General features: G+C 37.4%; 1 protein-coding gene across 1 annotated transcript in view; it reads right to left on the bottom strand.

Annotated features, from left to right (window-relative positions):
• Nucleotides 1-18374, bottom strand: part of GRM8 (glutamate metabotropic receptor 8) — a 346306-nt gene that overhangs the window by 149773 nt on the left and 178159 nt on the right. The gene's annotated exons all lie outside the window — the stretch shown is intronic.

An 18374-nucleotide genomic window follows, 5' to 3' on the forward strand; every position in this document is an offset into this window, starting at 1 on the left:
TGTATGATGCAAGGCCAGAACATAATGGGCATAACTTGAAACAAGAGATTTAGACTGGTAAAAGGTTTTTTCTAATGAGGATGCTCAGGCAGCAGAACAGGCTGCCCAGAAAAGTTATGCAGTCTCTCTCCATCCTTGGAGGTTTGCAAAACCTGACTGGATAAAGTCCTGAGTCACCTGGATCCAACCTCAAACTGCCCCTGTTTTGAGCAGGAGGTTGGACTAGAGATCTCCTGATGTCCTTTCCAACATGAAATATCCTGTGATCCAATATTCAGATGCCACTGCACCAAAGATGTCTTAGCCAATGCTACTGAACAACCTCAAGTGCCTATGTACATATCCATATGTACAGGTGCATGTGCTCATGCAGATGAGCATGCAGAAATCCACAACAGTCTAGACTGAACTCATTTGGGAAGGAGTTTTGGGAGCATCCCAGGTGCAGAACTGTCCCCCTCTCACCTTGTTTCCAGACCCAAAAAGCAGGTTTGGATAACAAGAGTTCTGACAATGGGACCTTTTGTTCATTTTTCTCTTGGTCCTTAGGTGACTAAGAACAGTCCAAGGCAAACAGAAAACCAGGTGGATTTCCATGAATAATATTACTAGATTTAAAATATTACTAGATTTGACATCATCATATAAGATATCTTCATCTTCAAGGATATGTTACATAGACAGGGGTACAAAACATTTAGTGTTGCCTGGTTGGATGCTTTTTATTGTGACTACTGTATCAGTTATTGTGATAATTGTATAACTAAGACTTTTTCACTCATTCCAATGAGGCTGGAGTTCTGTGGCAGTGGGCAGGAAAAAAAAAAAGTTTTGTGGTGAAAACCTTGGTCCCATTTTAAATGTTTCAAACATTTTAACCAGTAGAGAGCTCACTCACTGTGACCTCAGTGGATACCAAAGTTTTAAAAAACAGAAAGAAAAGCGAAAATCTACTTTGGTAAGGTCATTTTTAAGCCAGCCTATGACCTGCAGGTGACCTGTTTCATGACTGAGAGCATTTGCAGCCCTGCACACTGATCTCTTCTGCTGGCCTAGATCAGCTCAGTTCCAATGGAAGTCAATTGAGTAAGGGTGATTTACAGTCCCTCCAATTTTGTCTCAAAATCTGCTGTAATATGAGAATGCCAGAGGGGTAAGGACAATAATTTTATTTTTTTTAAGACAAATTGTGCTATTTTCTGTTACAGTAGACTCATTGCTTCCTTACAGTAGACCAATTCTCATGTTATCTATTTTAATTTAATCAATAAAAGCACACCTGAAGGGACAGAAATTCAAACACAACCTAGACCATGTGGCTCACGGAAGCTGTGGTCAGCCTTTCATTTTAACATTCTCCAGTATCATGGGTAGATGCACTTAGTTACACTACGTTAATTAGTTAGTAATATATAATAGATGATATGTAGTTCCCAAGATGACCATAATTGTAAACAATGTAAACAATATTTTGTAATTTATGTTTCCCAAAGCTATGTTAAAATCTAAAAAAGATCTGATAATGTTCAGAAAGACCAAAAGAAAGGGATGGGAGTGAAACACTGTAACACAGTAATTACTGTTGAGGATGGAAAACAACAGAGACTTTTTTTCTAGCTGTAATCAGTGTGTAATTATGACCCCACAAACAAGGCAACACAAGGAAACAGCTAGAAACTAACGCCTTGCTCTATGCTACAAATTTATGGTCTCTTCAGGCCTTTTATCTTCATTGTGCTTAGGGACAATTGGAAAACTGTATTTTTTAGACCACAGTTCTCTTCCTCGGTAGCACCATCCAGAGGTACATATCAATGCTCTGGAGAAGCCAGTTTACTAAAAAAAGTGCCATGGAGAATGATAAATACCACCAGTTATTTATTTATTTATTTCAAATAAGGCAAGACATGAGGACAAAGCGATTCCACTTTGTGTGTGAGAAATAATTCAATAGTAAACCAGAAATAAAAGATTTTTTTCACAAAATTAAATAATAAGCATTCATCACAGCTTCTTAAGATGAAAAAGGTATCCAGTTATCTTCTGTTATGCTTCTGTTATGATCTCAACCTCTTAATGCCTTGACTTCGAGAAAGCCTTGTCAAACAAAGTGGGACAGGAAATTCATCAATAGGTTCATCACATTAAAACATTTCCAGGATTCTATTTTCTCCATGGATTTATACATACTATTTGTTAGGCCACTGAAGGAAAACAAGTGAAATCTTAATGAAATCCAAGTGATGATATTCCACATTGATCAGTGGAAGATGTGGCCAGTAACAGTTGCAGAAAGAGGTCATAGCTGAAAGATCATTTGCTTCTTTTGAAGAACAAACCTATTAATTTATCCTTATTAGTTATCATCATTATTCAATGTAAAATTAAAAAGCAAACAAAACGTATTCTACATAAAGGGTATTAAAACTGGATATTTTGGTGATTGGTTAAACAAGATGAAGTTGGCTTTATTACACATTTTTCCACTGCTGTAAAAAATCCTATTCATAGAAATGCAAAGATATAAAAATACAAATGGCACTATCATCTACAGTAGACTGATTACTCCTCAAAAGTGATCTCAAAAAATTAAAATTAAATGTACATGATATATATACACACACTGAGTGAATAATATGTATTGAATGATTTGTTTATTTTTTTCTCTTTTTCCTGCCTGGGAGAAACATACACTTTATTAAATCTTCAGAGTCTGTGACCAATACCTTTGCTATGTTTTTTTTTTTTGTGGGAATTATTTTATAAAACAGATTATCTCATAATGAATCTCTCACAAATCAATGAAACCTCTTTGCTTAGGAGTAATGGCAGAATCTGACCTGTATTTATATTACATTATTTGTCCTAGAGCTCTCCAGAAATAATTCTTGATATGTTATTTGCTGATCAGCAATTAGCTAGTTGTGATAAGAACCATCAGTAAGGAAGAGTCAGTTCATACACAAAATACATGTCTGCCAGCATGACATAGAAAATGTATGCGAGCATCAGGCTGTGCATAAACTATATAATTACCATTACAAAATTATTAAACAGGTCTGGCAGCATACTGAAGAAGTGGGTTGCAGTTAATCAGTGCAATCTAGGAGACCAGACATTAATGATTGAATGCTTGCTACTTTTGAAGAAAAATCTTTGAACAGCTGTGCTAAGCCCTGCGACATGCTGGTGTGAAAACCTAGTTCAAGAAACCAAAATACTCTTGCCAGCTACATAGGCAAAAATGAATCTTTGCTGCCCCAGGATGGGCCACTTCTGCCACAGAAAGATAAGTCAGAAAGAGAAAGACAGAAATCCTGCAGAGCTCTGAAAAACTAGGCTTGCTCTTAACACTGCCACCAAAAGATGAAAAGGATGTAAAAAAGCATTTGCCATAACCACAAGTGACTTCACGCGTTTGTCAGCTGAAGCCACTGTTTTTTGTAACTCTCGGGGCAGCTGGCAGCAACCAGCTTGGCTCTCCAGGTGTGAGGGAGACACAGCAAAATCTCCAAACAACAGCTAATTTTGCCTAAGTCAAGTTTGGTCCTATCTTGCCCTTGCTTCATTTAGAAAGCTTTCAGGCTGAAATGCCCAGAACTGTGTAAGGCAGGCAGCTAAACAGGAATAATGGTTTAAACTGTGGTTTAAACCCTCTATGCATCCCCACTATGATTTGGAGTAACTGCAAGTGAACATGTAACATTGGTCTGGTTTCAGTGAAATGGTAACAAAGATTTTACAAAGCAGTGCACAAAATCAGTATTGTGCAAGGATTTGTACGTAGGTAAAACTCTCCGAGTGCTATCAATAAACATATGTTGCTAATCCTCTTTCAAGATTTGACCTTAAAAATTGTTTTCTGAACAACCAGTCTGCAGAAAGCCCACTGTATTGTTCCCCAAGCCAAAAACAAAGGCTCCATGTGAACAACATGCCAGCAAAGGAGAGCTATGGCTGAGGCCTTCTTTGAAGCACAGGCTTGATGTACAGAAGAGAGCTATGACAAAAAGATCGATGACACTTCTTAATAGTCCCATCAGTCCACTCATGTTCCTATTAGTACATAACTGGTTTAGTGTACTCATTGGCATCACTTCTGCCTTCACGGGACTGAGATAAGGCTAATTTTTTTTTATTCTTTTTTTTATGCAGGCCAGAGTTCTCAATTGCTAATTCAAAAGTAATTACATTTATCAGCAGATGGACCTGGCGGTCCTGATGTCACCAGAATATTGGTAGCATTTAATTTCTACACCACTCAGAATCTCCTTTGGCAGCATCACACACACAATGAATAAAGCAAATTGCAAGTTTCACCTTTTTTTTTAAGACTCCACAGCTGGTAGCTGTAGCTGAAACAACTCAGTATTTAAGAGAGGGAATACAATGAGGGATGGTTGATTTTTTTTTTTTTTAACTCTAGTGTCCCTATTAGTAGAATAAAAGCATATTACTATTTTCTTTCTCTCTGTTCTAGACTCTTCTTAAAGAAAAACTGTAGTCTTTCTTTAAGGAGCTTAACCTTTTATTCTTTTACGTAAAATTTTGTTCCAATTTAAAAGAACAGATTCATCCCGGCATACAACCACAATCACAAAAGCTACTGTAGATATTATTATTAGCACTGATAATAATATAATTGTAAATTTGTTGAGTATTGTCTCACTGATGCTAGGAAGGCAGCACATGAAGCAAAGTTACCATTTCTGTTACCAGGAGACACAAACACTTCATCAGGGAAGAGCTGCAGAACATCCCTCTGCTCTACTGCTGTTTAACTGCATTAAGTTCACAGGCAAGCACTGTTTTGATTTGAGCCCTTATAATTCATCAGAGCACAGACTCTCAAAAGAGAAAGTCTGTTTAATCTATCTCTATCATCATAATGACAGTAGCAACACAAAATAGCCTGTGGCTCTGGGTGAGTTAATTATCTACTTTTTTTTTTTTCCTGGGACACTGTCCTGAAGTACTACCACATTAACCTTGCAGACTGTTCTCTTAGACCTTCTGCACAGCACGAGATTACTACTAGTCTCAACTGGTTAGTGTCAAGTACCCTGCTCTCTAGGGTTACTCAGGTCACTCCTCATTGCTTGGAAGATTAATTTCCCTCTTAGGGACAGGGTAAGTTTAAGCGTAGAAACACTTGATGGAACATATTCTGAAAAGAGAAGAACTAAGTGAAACAAATCTATTGTTTGCCCTGATGAAACTGAAACACTATCAGGGAACAAGATCTTTTTTTTCACTGGAATATATATCCATACCTATTCTAAAAGTATATCCAAAATACCTATTTTAATAAAAAGGACTAGGACTCTCCAAAAATATGCTTTGGTTTTCCAATAACATAAATGACATAAAGGTTCATTTATATATAAATACAGTATATTTATATCTATATATGATACAAAGAGTGCATCTTCATCCCCTGTAAGTCACCTGTATTTATGATTTCTTAGCAATCCACCATGTAACTATCCTTCTTGTAGGATAATGATTGGCCAAGCTGTATCAAATGCAAAGGCAGTAAATATTTAGCAGAATATTTTAAGTATGATACAAAGATTAAAAAACTAAATATACACTTTTCCAGCTCTGACTACATGTTTTCATTTAAGCTTTTAGTTTTTACTTTTCACTGACTTTGGACAATGGAAATGGATTCAACAAATTTACATTTTGGTTCTTGGCGTAAACAATACAGTATTGAAAGAAATATTGATTAATTTAACTGTTTGGAAGTGTTGCTGTCTAGCTTCACTGGAAACAGCACATCTTTTTTTATTCTTTCAACTCTGAAGGATGCCTGGGTTTGCCTTTTAGCAGATATTTGCTGATAATACACTTGTTAAGTAAATCATGATAATACTCCAGTTAATTAAATTGTAACTTTTGTAAGACAGATATAATGTATTACTGTCATAAAATGAGTATCATTTCTGAGCAGGACAGAGAGAGCTTGCATTCAGATTCATTTCACATTCCCCACCTTTTTGTATCTAAGAGCCTGTTTTTTGATACCAGTGTGGAAATCATTGATAACTGACGAACATGTGAGCCAAAAGCTTTTAAATCACTATACAGTCTACAGAATACTGTTCTTCATCATAAGCCATCATCTTTGTCATCCTGTCACAGAAAAATTTCTTCAAGACATCTGACCTTAAGACTCAAAAGAAGAAAGTGATAAACTACCAAAAGATACGGACTGTGGTTTACGTTATGCCCTAATAAGGATGCCTCTGCAAATTTAGAGATTCTGCTTCCAAGCTCTCACAGCACATATCTGTCATACCATTTCTGGGAAATACAATAAAACTAGTATCACCTTTCAGTAAAATTTAAGTTTTTCAAGTTACTCAGTGAAATGTCTGGTTATGAATAGCCACATAAGGCCAAATAATCTTATAAGGTTGGCTGAAAATTTGATCCCAAAGTAGTCTAGTTTTGGAATGAGCAAAAACTGGTCTTTACAAGGAAGAATTTGTGAAAATCAAATTATGCAAGTCTCAGCCATATCTAAGTACTGCATGGCATCTGCACTGACTTAAAATAAACTCTTTCAAGATCACAGCCATGCTAGTATAGTTGTTCTGTAATGATTTAGGTAATATAGTTGGAAATCCCACAGAAACATAGAAGATACACAAAAGAGTACTTGCTAACCATTTGCTTCAGGTAATCACCGTGTGCAATAGAAGTAGCTTTTAAGAAGCAGTGTTATAAAAATATTTACTTCCCCAAATGCTCATATTATTGCTTTGGGTGAGTTTCTTCTCACTTTTGTTAAGACATTTCACAAGTCTTACCATCCAACTTAATGCTGCTTTTAGGAGGAGACCAATTCAATTATGTCCTTTTAGTATTAGGCAGAACTAAGAGGTTTAGCAGGTGGAACAGAGAAGACCACTTCATTGTACGTAGGTCCATAACCCTAACACTTTGATAATACATTCATCAAATTTGAATACATGCATTTGGTTGCCTTTATAGTATATACAAGGCTAAGATATCTGAGTTGCTAGAGTAAGTTTACACAGATCTATATCTATATAGCCGAAAAGACTGATACATAGATATGCACTCACACAAAACTAGCGTTTCAAAGCAGGAGATGGATTTAATTTATTTGAGATAACTTAAAAACACTTCATTTTTTTTTTTAACTGATAGCTGAAGGTTCTCAAAAGGGTTTTGTTCAGGAAAATCTTATTTTTCTGAGTTTTTTCTTAAAGAACCCAATGATCAAAGCTGAATGAATTAATTCAACAGTTAAGAACTCTACTGGATTTTTCTTGTCTACAAAGGTATATTGTTAGGACCTTTAATTTCTCTCTGCAGGATTCCAGGATCAGATGCTCATTTCAGTTGCACATATTTTTAATCTAAAATAATATTATTGAAGTAGATTTCTTCTGGCACAGTTGGCCACATTTATCCTAGTAAACTAAACAGGGCTGGTTTTCTAGCCTAGGAATTAGTGTGCAGTCATCTGTACTATTAAATTTTTAGCCTGGGCTAATAATGCCTGGTCCTGTGGGGTACCATATCCTGTTGGGATGCAGCCACCTTCTTTTGAGAGGGTAAGCAAGTTAAGCTGTATCAACAAAAGTCACCTCACAGCAGTATCTTGACCTGCCGCCAGTCTGCTGCTGTCAGGAGCTGACTGGCCTTCCCCAGGTCCTCCTCATCCCACTCCAGGGGCCCAAAAGCCCCATTTTGACTCAGCCCCTAGCCCCAGTGATACTATAAATGTGCCTGGCCCATGTTTGGTGACTGCACTTCCAGGATCAACCCTGGACAGGACACCTGTGCGGGATGATTGCTGGATGGATGGGACCTGCTGCTAAAACCCCCTGGCTCTGCTCACCCTGCTCGGGGGCGGCGTGACAGCATCAGGACTGCCCCTACTGCTCCCCAGCAGCTGATCCCAGGTATGTCCATAGCAGTTTTCTGAAAAAAACACAATTCTCATCTACAGGCGGCATAGAAAGAAAAATTACCTTTGTGATACTTGTTTTACACTTTCTAACACCTCTTCAGTAGAAACTGACTTTCAGCAACTGCAATATGATTTCACCTCTTAAGTCTGTCCATTCTGAATGATTTAATTTTGAAGTGCATTTCAGAAAGGATGGCTGCATCAGTACTAGAATTCCTCACTTTAGTTGATCTACTAGCTATGCTTTAGTTTGCTTTTGTATGACATACTTTAACAACTTCAGTAAAATAAACAGCAAGCTCAGCCATTTACACACCCTATTGTCAATAACCCATTCAATCAGCGGGTAGTTCAGTTTTTATTGAATTGTCGCTGAAATGTCTTCAGCTTTAATTCCTACAAATCTTTTGATGATATTTTTGGGGAATATTATTTCTCTAGTCCAAAAAGAAGAAGATAAAAAGAAAAGTGACATACTTCTCCTAGAGAAATTTCTAATTATTAAGTGCTAAGAGTAGCATTATTTAAATGTATTGACAGGACTCTGTCATCTTTCACTCGGTTCTAAAGTAAAATTTTTCACTCATTAAAACCCAAGAAGCACTCTATTAGATCCTCTAAGTCAACCTATTGGTCATAAAAGAAGTTGACTTTAAAAATAATGAGCCACTGATGTAGGATTAATGCTTGATTATCTTTGTGAGATGGATAATAGTGACTCTTACACAGACTTGCCAGAATTAATGGGCCATACAGAAGTGACACAGAAAGGGCAGCCTTTGCGCAATTATTTTCATTAGAACTTCTTTATTTAATGATGGAGTGTCATGTGAAGCATGCTATGCTTCACTTGAGATTTGGAAAATATGACTGTCAAAACCAAAGTGTCATGTTTTTTTCTCACTTATACTACTATACTAATATACTATATTACTATATAATATATACTATACTAATGTTAGCTTGTTTTGTCTTTTTTAATGTAGCACATATTTGAGAGATTGTGATGGGTACAGGGAATTGACAGTAGTGAATCTACGTTACAATATCAGTAAGCCAGTGTTTGGTTTTGTAAGACAAGCCAAAAATGCATTATCGGCGTCATTCACTCTGTCCAGTCAGGAGACGTACACAGGCTGTTCCTCAGGTGTGAGTGCTTTAAATTCACCCATCTTTACTCAACATGGCTATAACATTTATTATTGGTTTTGATTCATCTCAAGTTCACAGTCAAGAGAAGACACTGAAGAAAAGTAATCATATCCTCCCTATTTCATTACCTCCATATACTCAGCTAGACTTAAAGGTCATATGAAAAAGCAGTGAAGGGAAGACCAGAAAAAGCAGAATATTCTGAATTACAGTTGCAGCAGTCATCATAAACCCTCCATGGTATCTGACATATCCTCAAAATAGTCCACCTCCCTCCCTGAGTAACAAATTTCTTTCAAATTCAGTGGTCTAGATTAATCCAGCCATGGTGCTCTGAAGGCTGTAATAAATATAAATATATGTGTACACACATTTGGATTCTGTTTCCTTCTGAACTCTCACAGAGGAATAAGGACTTTTAGTAGAAGGATAGTCTCATTTACCTGCCTTTTTACAACAGGATTTTGTGTAAAGATTCCAGATCTGTAAAAGTCAATGCAGTTGTAACAGACAGAAACAAGGTGAGTGCTAAGTGCATGGTTTTTTAAGTGCATTGAAGTGCTGAATTTTTTTCATTCCGTCCCTCCCTATAATGTATTCCCATCTGGCATAGCTTATTCAGACTGACACAAACTACTACAGAAAGGCAATTGAATTGAAATTAATGAAATTAAATTAAATTTAGAAAGCAAGGCTTAGATCCCCAGTAGCTGAAGCACTCTTATTAATCCCTGTGGTTGTCCTGGTCTTCCAGAAGCACTGGTCTGCTGTGACTAAGAAGTTGCTGTTTTCCTGATGTTTTGGTACTCAGAGAATCAGGAGTAACCTGGTTACACATCCTCTTCCTCAAGTGTTCCTCCAGAGTAAGGCACAGTAGCATCCTAGGGATTCTGTAGGATGAACCCATAAGCAGCCAGTTGAGCTGAATTTATGGTTGCTTTCTATTGCAGAGCAGTGATGGAGCCTGAGGCAGACAAATGTTCTTGCAAAAATCTCTAGTGCCATCTATTTAACTTTGATAGAGGAAGAAAGAAACTCAGCCACACTTAACTAAATTACACTGAACAGTGATACGTGAATATGGTGTCAAAGTTAAATGAAGTGCTATGTGGAGATAATAATCTCTTTCTTTGCAAAGACCCAAAGCTAATCAAAACAATTAACTAAGCTATTAACCATACCAAACATACTGACTAGTATTGTTTATTACTCTTCCCAAAAGAATTTCTCATTTTTCTGTGATGATGGAGGAAGGAAATACATTATCTTGTGTGGCAAGAGAAAATTATGATGATCCTAGAACTATCTCTGAAGAGTGTGTAGGAGAGCTAATAGTAAAGGAATTACAGAGAGTAGACATGTTGGCACCAAATGTGTCAGCCTTACACTATTCGTGGGGGCGGGCTGTAGAGAAGCTCTAGAATTAGTCCTTTTCAACAGACAATAATGCAATTTTTCACCCTACATTTTTAGGAAAATGCTAAGAAAAAGTGCTTTTCTCACTTATAATCTGCCTTTAAGTAATGGACTGCAAATATAATGTGTTAGCTCTTGTCCTAACTCAACTCTAGGAAGCTCAGTTAGAGAACCCTATTTCTACCAAATGGCATTAATTATCATCAATTACTTATTTGTTAAAGTTCTGCATGGACCTTCAAATTCTTTAATAAACATGCACCAATCAAACTTGGTAAATTACAGACCCATCTGGATGTCGAGACTTTTATTTTAAAACGATCTCCTTTGAAATCTAAAATATGCATTATTTGGTGCAGCTACCATGTCATTTGAATAGAAAAATACAGAACCAGTCAGCTTGTTCTCATCTCTGTCAGATCAGGACTGCACCTGATACCAGTATCTGAACAGGAGGCTCTTTGCATGTTTACGATTTATCTTTTCTTGATCTAATGCAAGTCTGGCTTTTTAAATGAGTACCTCTCCTTATGGGAGAATTCAATTTCAATTTTATTATTACTATTGTTGTGGTACAATACTGTAAGATGACCTTATGCTGATTCAAAGGCTGAAGTTATTTTGGGCACAAAATGATGTATAATGAAAAATACTTTGGCAACACATCAGTATAATTCTAGGCACCTTGTGAGCAGCCCCAAGTTAACAACCCCATTCCTCTGCATCTTTTCTTCTCTTTTTTATCAGAGAAAGCAAACATTAAAGGAAGATACTTCAGAAACCAAATTGACACACAGTCCTTCCCATCAGTCACCTCACTAAACTGTCCAAAGCTATGGATTAAAGGAAAAATGTGAAATCAACCCCACAGTGATGTCTTTCTGTTCGAGAAGCATCAACCTGCTCTGCAATTTCAGAGTGATAACTGAGTTTTCTCACTCATAGACTGGTATCTGTAAAAATGCAGGTAGTTTTACAGATGCCTCCTGGCCAGTCATTCTGTTGGGAACTGCATATTCAGATCTCGAAGACAGCTCCAAAAATTTCAGCCATCAGCTACAGAGCTATCAAGTAAGATTTTAAATGTGGTGTTCTGCCTTTACGAAGACTAGAAATTGTAGGTTCTGCAACAACAGATGGAAATAAATGTTGAAAAGACTGAGTCACAACAAAGGAGTTGAATTACTGGGTATATTTTTTTTATAAATATGACAAAAGGAAAGGAGTCTTGATGACTTACATCATGAATCTAGCCCGCTCCTCTAAGCATTAGTCTCTATCTGTCATTTTAGTGATAGAGGCACTGTAAGCAATTCACTATGTAACTTTTATATTAGTATGTTAGATCATAAGTTCACTCATCAAAGTAAAAAGGAACAAAGATAAAAATGAAAAAAATCCAAGGTCCAGGAAATGATGGTAATTTGCAGAAAAAAAATCTAAAGAAAAAGATTATTTGGTTAAATCCTGAAAGTTGCAGTATCTGAAGGTCAAACTAGTAGTACTGTCACAGATACTGTTGGCAATCAGTAATAGTAGCACTAATAGCAAAGTACTTTACACTTCGAAAAGCAAAATGAGAAGACTCAAAATTTAAGAAAAAAAATATAGCAGGCTCTTTCTGCCTCACTGAGCATGCTGTAAATTTCTGTGTAATGCAAAGCTCTATGCCCCAAAAAGTGTGACAGTTTCAAAAACTTCTGGATGAAAAAAGGGTAAGCGTCATCAAATCAAGTCCAGAAGGCATTCTGCTAATATTTAAGACCCAGTGAAACTGGCAGACCTCTGACAATCCTTTGCCTTTTCCACTCTCTAGTCTATATAAAACAGAAAACAAAACGGTATTTTTTGCACAGATTATACACTGGCACCCAGCATGCAGTACTTGAGAACATAGTGATGATAGCTGGCTGTGCAGAACAGATCAGTCTGGAGCATTCAGGGGAAAAATCTGCCAGTCAGTTCATCAGTAGAGAGACTTCTGGAATGAAGAGAGGCATTAGCAGCCTGCCAAAAAGGGGAAGAGAAAAGGAGAAAAGAGGGTGGTGAGAGATGGACTGCAGCAAAAGTAGTGGAAGAAGGAAGAAATGGAACTGTACTGTGAGGCTGAAAAACAGTCAGAATAGCAATAACGGTAAAGCTGAGAGTGGGAGAAACTCTTGAGTACCATCTGGTTCCAGATGTTGTTTTGGATTTCTATGCTACTTAAACATTTGAAATTTTTGGTTATAAACTGCACCAGAGTTCAAACTATGTGAATGTTGCCATTCTGATTCATAAGCCTTACTAGAACTGAGGACAAATACAATGTCCTCTATCAGGAGTGATTTTTTACATCTTAATACCTTATTTCTACTGTTAATTTGCTATCTTTCAGATTACAATATTGTTCTGAAGATCCAGACAACATCAGAACTAAAAACCAGCCCAAAATGAAAAAGGTTTAAAAAAAAAAAAAATATTTAGGAAACTCAGAAAGTGAGGTATCCCTTTGCAAAGCCTTAGGTGCGCAGCAGAATGCGGAGCCTCCCTTATATGCCCACATTCATGCACAGGAAGAGGAAACCCCATGATCTTAAACCTTAAAAAACAATTCCCTCACAAATCCATAGTAGCTATAAGCAGAGTCAGCTGCCAGAAGCACCAGCAGCCAATTAAGGAAGGCTGAGTACAGCAATGAGCCAGAGCTGTCCATTGGCATCTTCTTCCATTTTGGTTTATCCTACCTTCATCCTCAAGGTTGAATCTTCTAAAACTGTTCTTTTCTTTTAACACCTGGTGGTGGTGCTGTTGCTCCTTTCTATACAGTATCTTAATCCTTCCAGGTCTTACCTGGGATGTGAACAACCCTGAGTTTATTATCTAGCACACAGTGCTAGGGTAATGTTGCTATACCCTTCCAACATCTCCTTGGGCTGTTAGCTCAGGTGTCCCTGCACTTCATAGGTATGTGCCAAACACTTTAAAAATCTACTGGAAAAGGACAGTCTTAGTTTTGTAGAAAAATGCAGCTTAAATAAGGAAAAAAAGACAGTAGGATGAGAGCAGAAAGTCAGTGAACTGACCAAAAGTGTTGGAGTTGGAAAAAGAAAGCAAATCTCCTGGATTTGGGGCAGTGTCATATCTACTTGTTCAGGCAGTTTTTCAGAGAGAGGAATTTCACTTGTATTGCTAGTCCTATTTAGGTTGGAGGTGTAAACATGCTCATTCAGGTGACTGGAGAGATCATAAAAATGTAGAGCTGTAAATATCCCCCAACCTGCTGTTCGTGTGTTTATAAACAGGAATTATCATTAAGAAGACAAGTGGTTGCTAAATCTGAAAGACTCTTGCCAGTGATAAGCACAGTATAGTTTCTATATAACTTTACTGATCAGATTTTCCAGCATTTTATAAGACAACCAAATTCTAAGGGAAGAAGTCTATTCCTTTGATTTATTGTTTATGATCAGTATCAGGCACATATCACAGCAGATGAAAAGCTTGCTTCAAATGTAAAAATAAATGGTGCAGGCTGAAAAAAAAGAAAAGCCATAGCAACAAGAAAATTTAAAATGAAAAAATAGCACAGCTATGTAAATTTGTCAAAATCCTGCTAATTATTTAATTTTATTTAAAAAACAAAACAAAACAAAACCAACAACAAAGTTCTGGTAAGAGAACTCTCATTCAAAAGTTCTCATATTTATGAGCTGAAGGGTAGATAATTAAAATGTATGAACAAAAACAAATTAAGCACTAGCGAGGGCTTTTTCAGTTTGCAAATCATCTAAATATCAAAATAGAGCTATCCCATTAAAGAAAAAAACAAACACAAAAGACAAAGACATGACTAAATCAAGCAGGACCAGATTAATCCTTATGCATTATAGTTCTGAGATTAGGGCACCGGCTTTTGGAATAACATAACGAGATTAGAATCCCAAACTTCCATTAAAAAAAGCATGTTTCTCATTCCTGCAGTGGGCAGGAGAAAGGAAAGGAGAAAGGAGAGAACTTAAAAACAGAAATGAGGTATAATTACTGTCCATGTCTGCAGATAACTAATGGATTTAAACTGCGGCACTGAAATAAGTCATCACAGAAATAGTAGAATCACACTCAAGACAACGGAAGCAAGCAAAAGTGAAGATGAGTTTTGGTGTTGTCCTATCTTATTTAACACTCTGGATTCTGTTCTTCAGTTGTCACTGACTTGGATACCACACAGCACATCACATCTCCCTTCTTTCTGTTTCTGAATAACAAATGTACTTAGAAATGTTATACCAAGTGGTCTTGCTTTTGAAGCACATTTCCCCCCCCTCCTGCTCTTTTTTCTTTGCTGGTGCACATTTACTGTCTTCACAACCCAGGGAGTCCTTAAGCTTTAATAAAATCAGGAAAAAAGAAAGTTCAGACAGGGTGAAGGAAAAACAAAAATGGGGGCTAGGGACAGAAAAAAAAGCCCATGTAGCTAAAGAAAATAAAACCAGAAGAATAATGCCTAGCAAAAACAGAAAATTGTAATAATGAAAGTTTTCCAAAGATTCGGTGTTGAGAGAGAAGAGCAAGCAGCAAATGTGAGAGTAGCACCATGAGCAGGGACAGACACAGTGGTGATGTGAATGGAATGGCTATGTATCTGCACAACCGCATCTACATCACCTGAGCATGAATTTAAGCTCTGGATGTGGCAATGTTAATTTGAAGAAAGGAACTGCATCCCTCTCTATTAGTCACACTCATAAATCCATGCCTGTGCAGTGACATCCTTCCTTGTTCTGAACATCAAGCACGGAAAAACATTTCATCTGACATCCCAGTGACTATATGTCTATGTCAAGGCAATACTTTCTTAAAATGAACTGGACTGAGACATCCCTTCTCTGCTACTGCAATTGCACAATTTGCAAGAACATTTCATGATTTTTTTTTTCTTTTTCACTTAGATAAAGTGCCTAAAACAGAATATGAAAATATAAATATAAATTTAATAGTCATTGATGCCCTTTCTAAGAACTTTCTCATTCATCACCAAAATAAACATTGCATCCATAATGCCAAAGAAGTCACAGGCAATATACTCCTGAATTTCAGATGAAAGATAAAAGAGATGAGCATTGTCCATTCCTAAAGTTTGTGCTTCTTTTGATTTCAATTATTAGAGTCATAGAATCACAGAATCATTAAGGTTGGAAAAGATGTCCAAGATTATCAAGTCTAACCATCAACCCAACACCACCATGACTACTAAACCATGTCCCGAAGTACCACATCTACATATTTTTTTAACATCTTCAGGGACGGTGACTCTACCACCTCTCCAGGCAGCCTGTTCCAATGCTTGACCACTTTCAGTAAAGAAATGTTTCCTAATGTCCAATACAAACCTCCCCTGGTGCAACTTGAGGCCCTCGTTCTATCACCCATTACCTGGGAGAAGAGACCAACACTCACCTCACTACAGCCTCCTTTCAGGCAGTTGTAGAGGGCGATAAGGTCTCCCCTCAGCCTTCTCTTCTCCAGGCTAAACAATCCCACTTCCCTCAGCTGCTCCTCATAAGACTTGTGCTCCAGACCCCTCACCAGCTTCGTTGCCCTTCTCTAGACACGCTCCAGCACCTCAACATCCTTCTTGTAGTAAGGGGCCCAAAACTGAACACAGTATTCGAGGTGTGGCCTCAACAATGCCGAGTACAGGGGCATGATCACTTAATTGATTTACTCAAGTGCCGAAACAAAATGCTACTTCTATCTGTTTCTGCAAAGATTTACAAAGCATATGGATTTGGCTCCATAAGTTTATTTAGAGATTTCAAAACTAACCATACATCCTGGGCATTATCCAGGTTGTTAGACAAATACAAATCTTGATCCCTCTGACGTCATACTGATATCAATCAAAAAGTTATGCAGGGTTGTCAGAGAAACTCTCTGTGATTTACATGGGATGCAAAGAAACCACGGTGTGAATGTATTTCTCATAGTCTTCCTAAATGGCCTTTTACTGTCTGGAGAATTGTGAATTGTAGGGGTTATTCAACTTTCTATCAGAAATACTTCAGCTGAAACTTTCTAGGATTGCATTTGCCTTTTTCAAAGCTTGATCACATTAGTAATTCACAACCATTCTTTGATGGAATACTAAATCCAGACTTCCATCTCTGTTTCTTCCATGTGATGAATTCTCTCTCTACAGTATACATTCTTGTTAGCTTTCTATTAACAGTCCCTATTAATTCTCATTCCAGCTCTATTTCTCCACTCCTCAGGAACTTTTTTTTTTTTTTTTTAGTATCAGTGCCAGTCTTCCTACAGATTGGTAATGTTTCACAGGTATGTTTCACCAGATGATTTCCTTGACAAAAATAATAACTTCTGTGCCCTGGCCACTGATAAATAGGGTGGGTCATAGGGCAAAAGTTTGAGAAATCCTGTTAGTCATCTACCTACTCTTTCCTTTGAATAAAACAATGCCCCCCTCTCCATTAGCCAGTTATATTAGTCTTATAATATAACTGATATTGATAGTTACAATTATATGTAAATTATATATAACAATCAAGTATATACAATTACAATTGATAGTTACAATTTTTACAGCTCTTACTAATACCAACATTCTCCGTTTCAGACTCATGATTTCTCCTCTAACATTGTGTTGAAACCTAAACTAATAACTACAGAGATGAGTTTAATTGCTTTTCTTGATTTGGGAAAAAAAGCCCACTAAATTATAAATTTATTTTCAGGTATTTAGGTGAAACAAATACCCAGATGAAAATACACCTCCTTCCCCCAAAGCTTCAGCTTATCTGTATCTAACTGAATTCCAGACAACTTCAGGCTATATTTGAATTTAATATCCTAAAGCATCTTCTGCTACTGGTTGGCCTATCACCTCAGAGTTCAACTAGCATTAAGCTACGCAGCACCCAGTTCACACCCAAGCCCCACACAATCCACACAAAGTGTTTTCTGGGTATCTCAAAATCAGAACCCAATACCAGAAACCTAGCCAAAATTCATCACTGGGCTTAATACATCACCTAAACAGGAATATACTGACACTCCTCTTAATTCAGAAGCTAATCACTTAAAGCACTTACTCATTTCTCTCAAGATATTTATGGGTGTGAATGGTGATTCTGTTTTTTTCCTTTGAGAAATACTGCAGTAGGCAGGGAGGAGGAAGGGGTCAGGTCAAATACCTGTCGTGATTCTGACAGCACCTGTTGAGAGTTTTGACCTCTCAGTCCATCTTGTTGAAGCCAAGAATTCCTCAGACAATTCAAACTAATGAATGCAACGTTATTGCATGGGACTAAACTAAAGTAATGATACTATGGGAAAAGTGCAAAGGAGAAGTAATGTTTAAACTGTTTCCAAACAATGTGTTATGATTCCAACTGTACTCATCTTTCAGGCTTGATTCACAAAGGGGAAGTCATGTTTGACCAACCTGATAACCTTCTTTGCTGAAATGTCTGACTTGGCAGACAAGGGGAGGACAGCAGTGGATATCATCTACCTTGGCTTCAGTAAGGCTTTCAGCACTGTCTGCCATTAGATCCTCAAAGAGAAGCTGTTGATGTTTGGGCTGGATGAGCAGACAGTGAGGTGGATTGAAAAGTGCCTGAACAGTTGAGTTCAGAGGATGGTGATCAGTGGTATGAAATCTAGTTGGAGGCCAATAACTTGTGGAGTACCCCAGAGAAAAATACTGGATTCAACACTGTTCAATATCTTCATTAATGATCTGCATGATGGGGCAGAGCGTGCCCACAGCAGGTTTTCTGGTAACACAAAACTGGGAGGAGTGGCTGATACAGAGGCTCATGCTGCCATCCAGAGGGACCTTGACAGGGTGTGA

This window comes from Egretta garzetta, unplaced genomic scaffold (assembly GCF_000687185.1).
Source record: "Egretta garzetta isolate BGI_Z169 unplaced genomic scaffold, ASM68718v1 scaffold64, whole genome shotgun sequence".
Taxonomy (NCBI): Eukaryota; Metazoa; Chordata; class Aves; order Pelecaniformes; family Ardeidae; genus Egretta; species Egretta garzetta.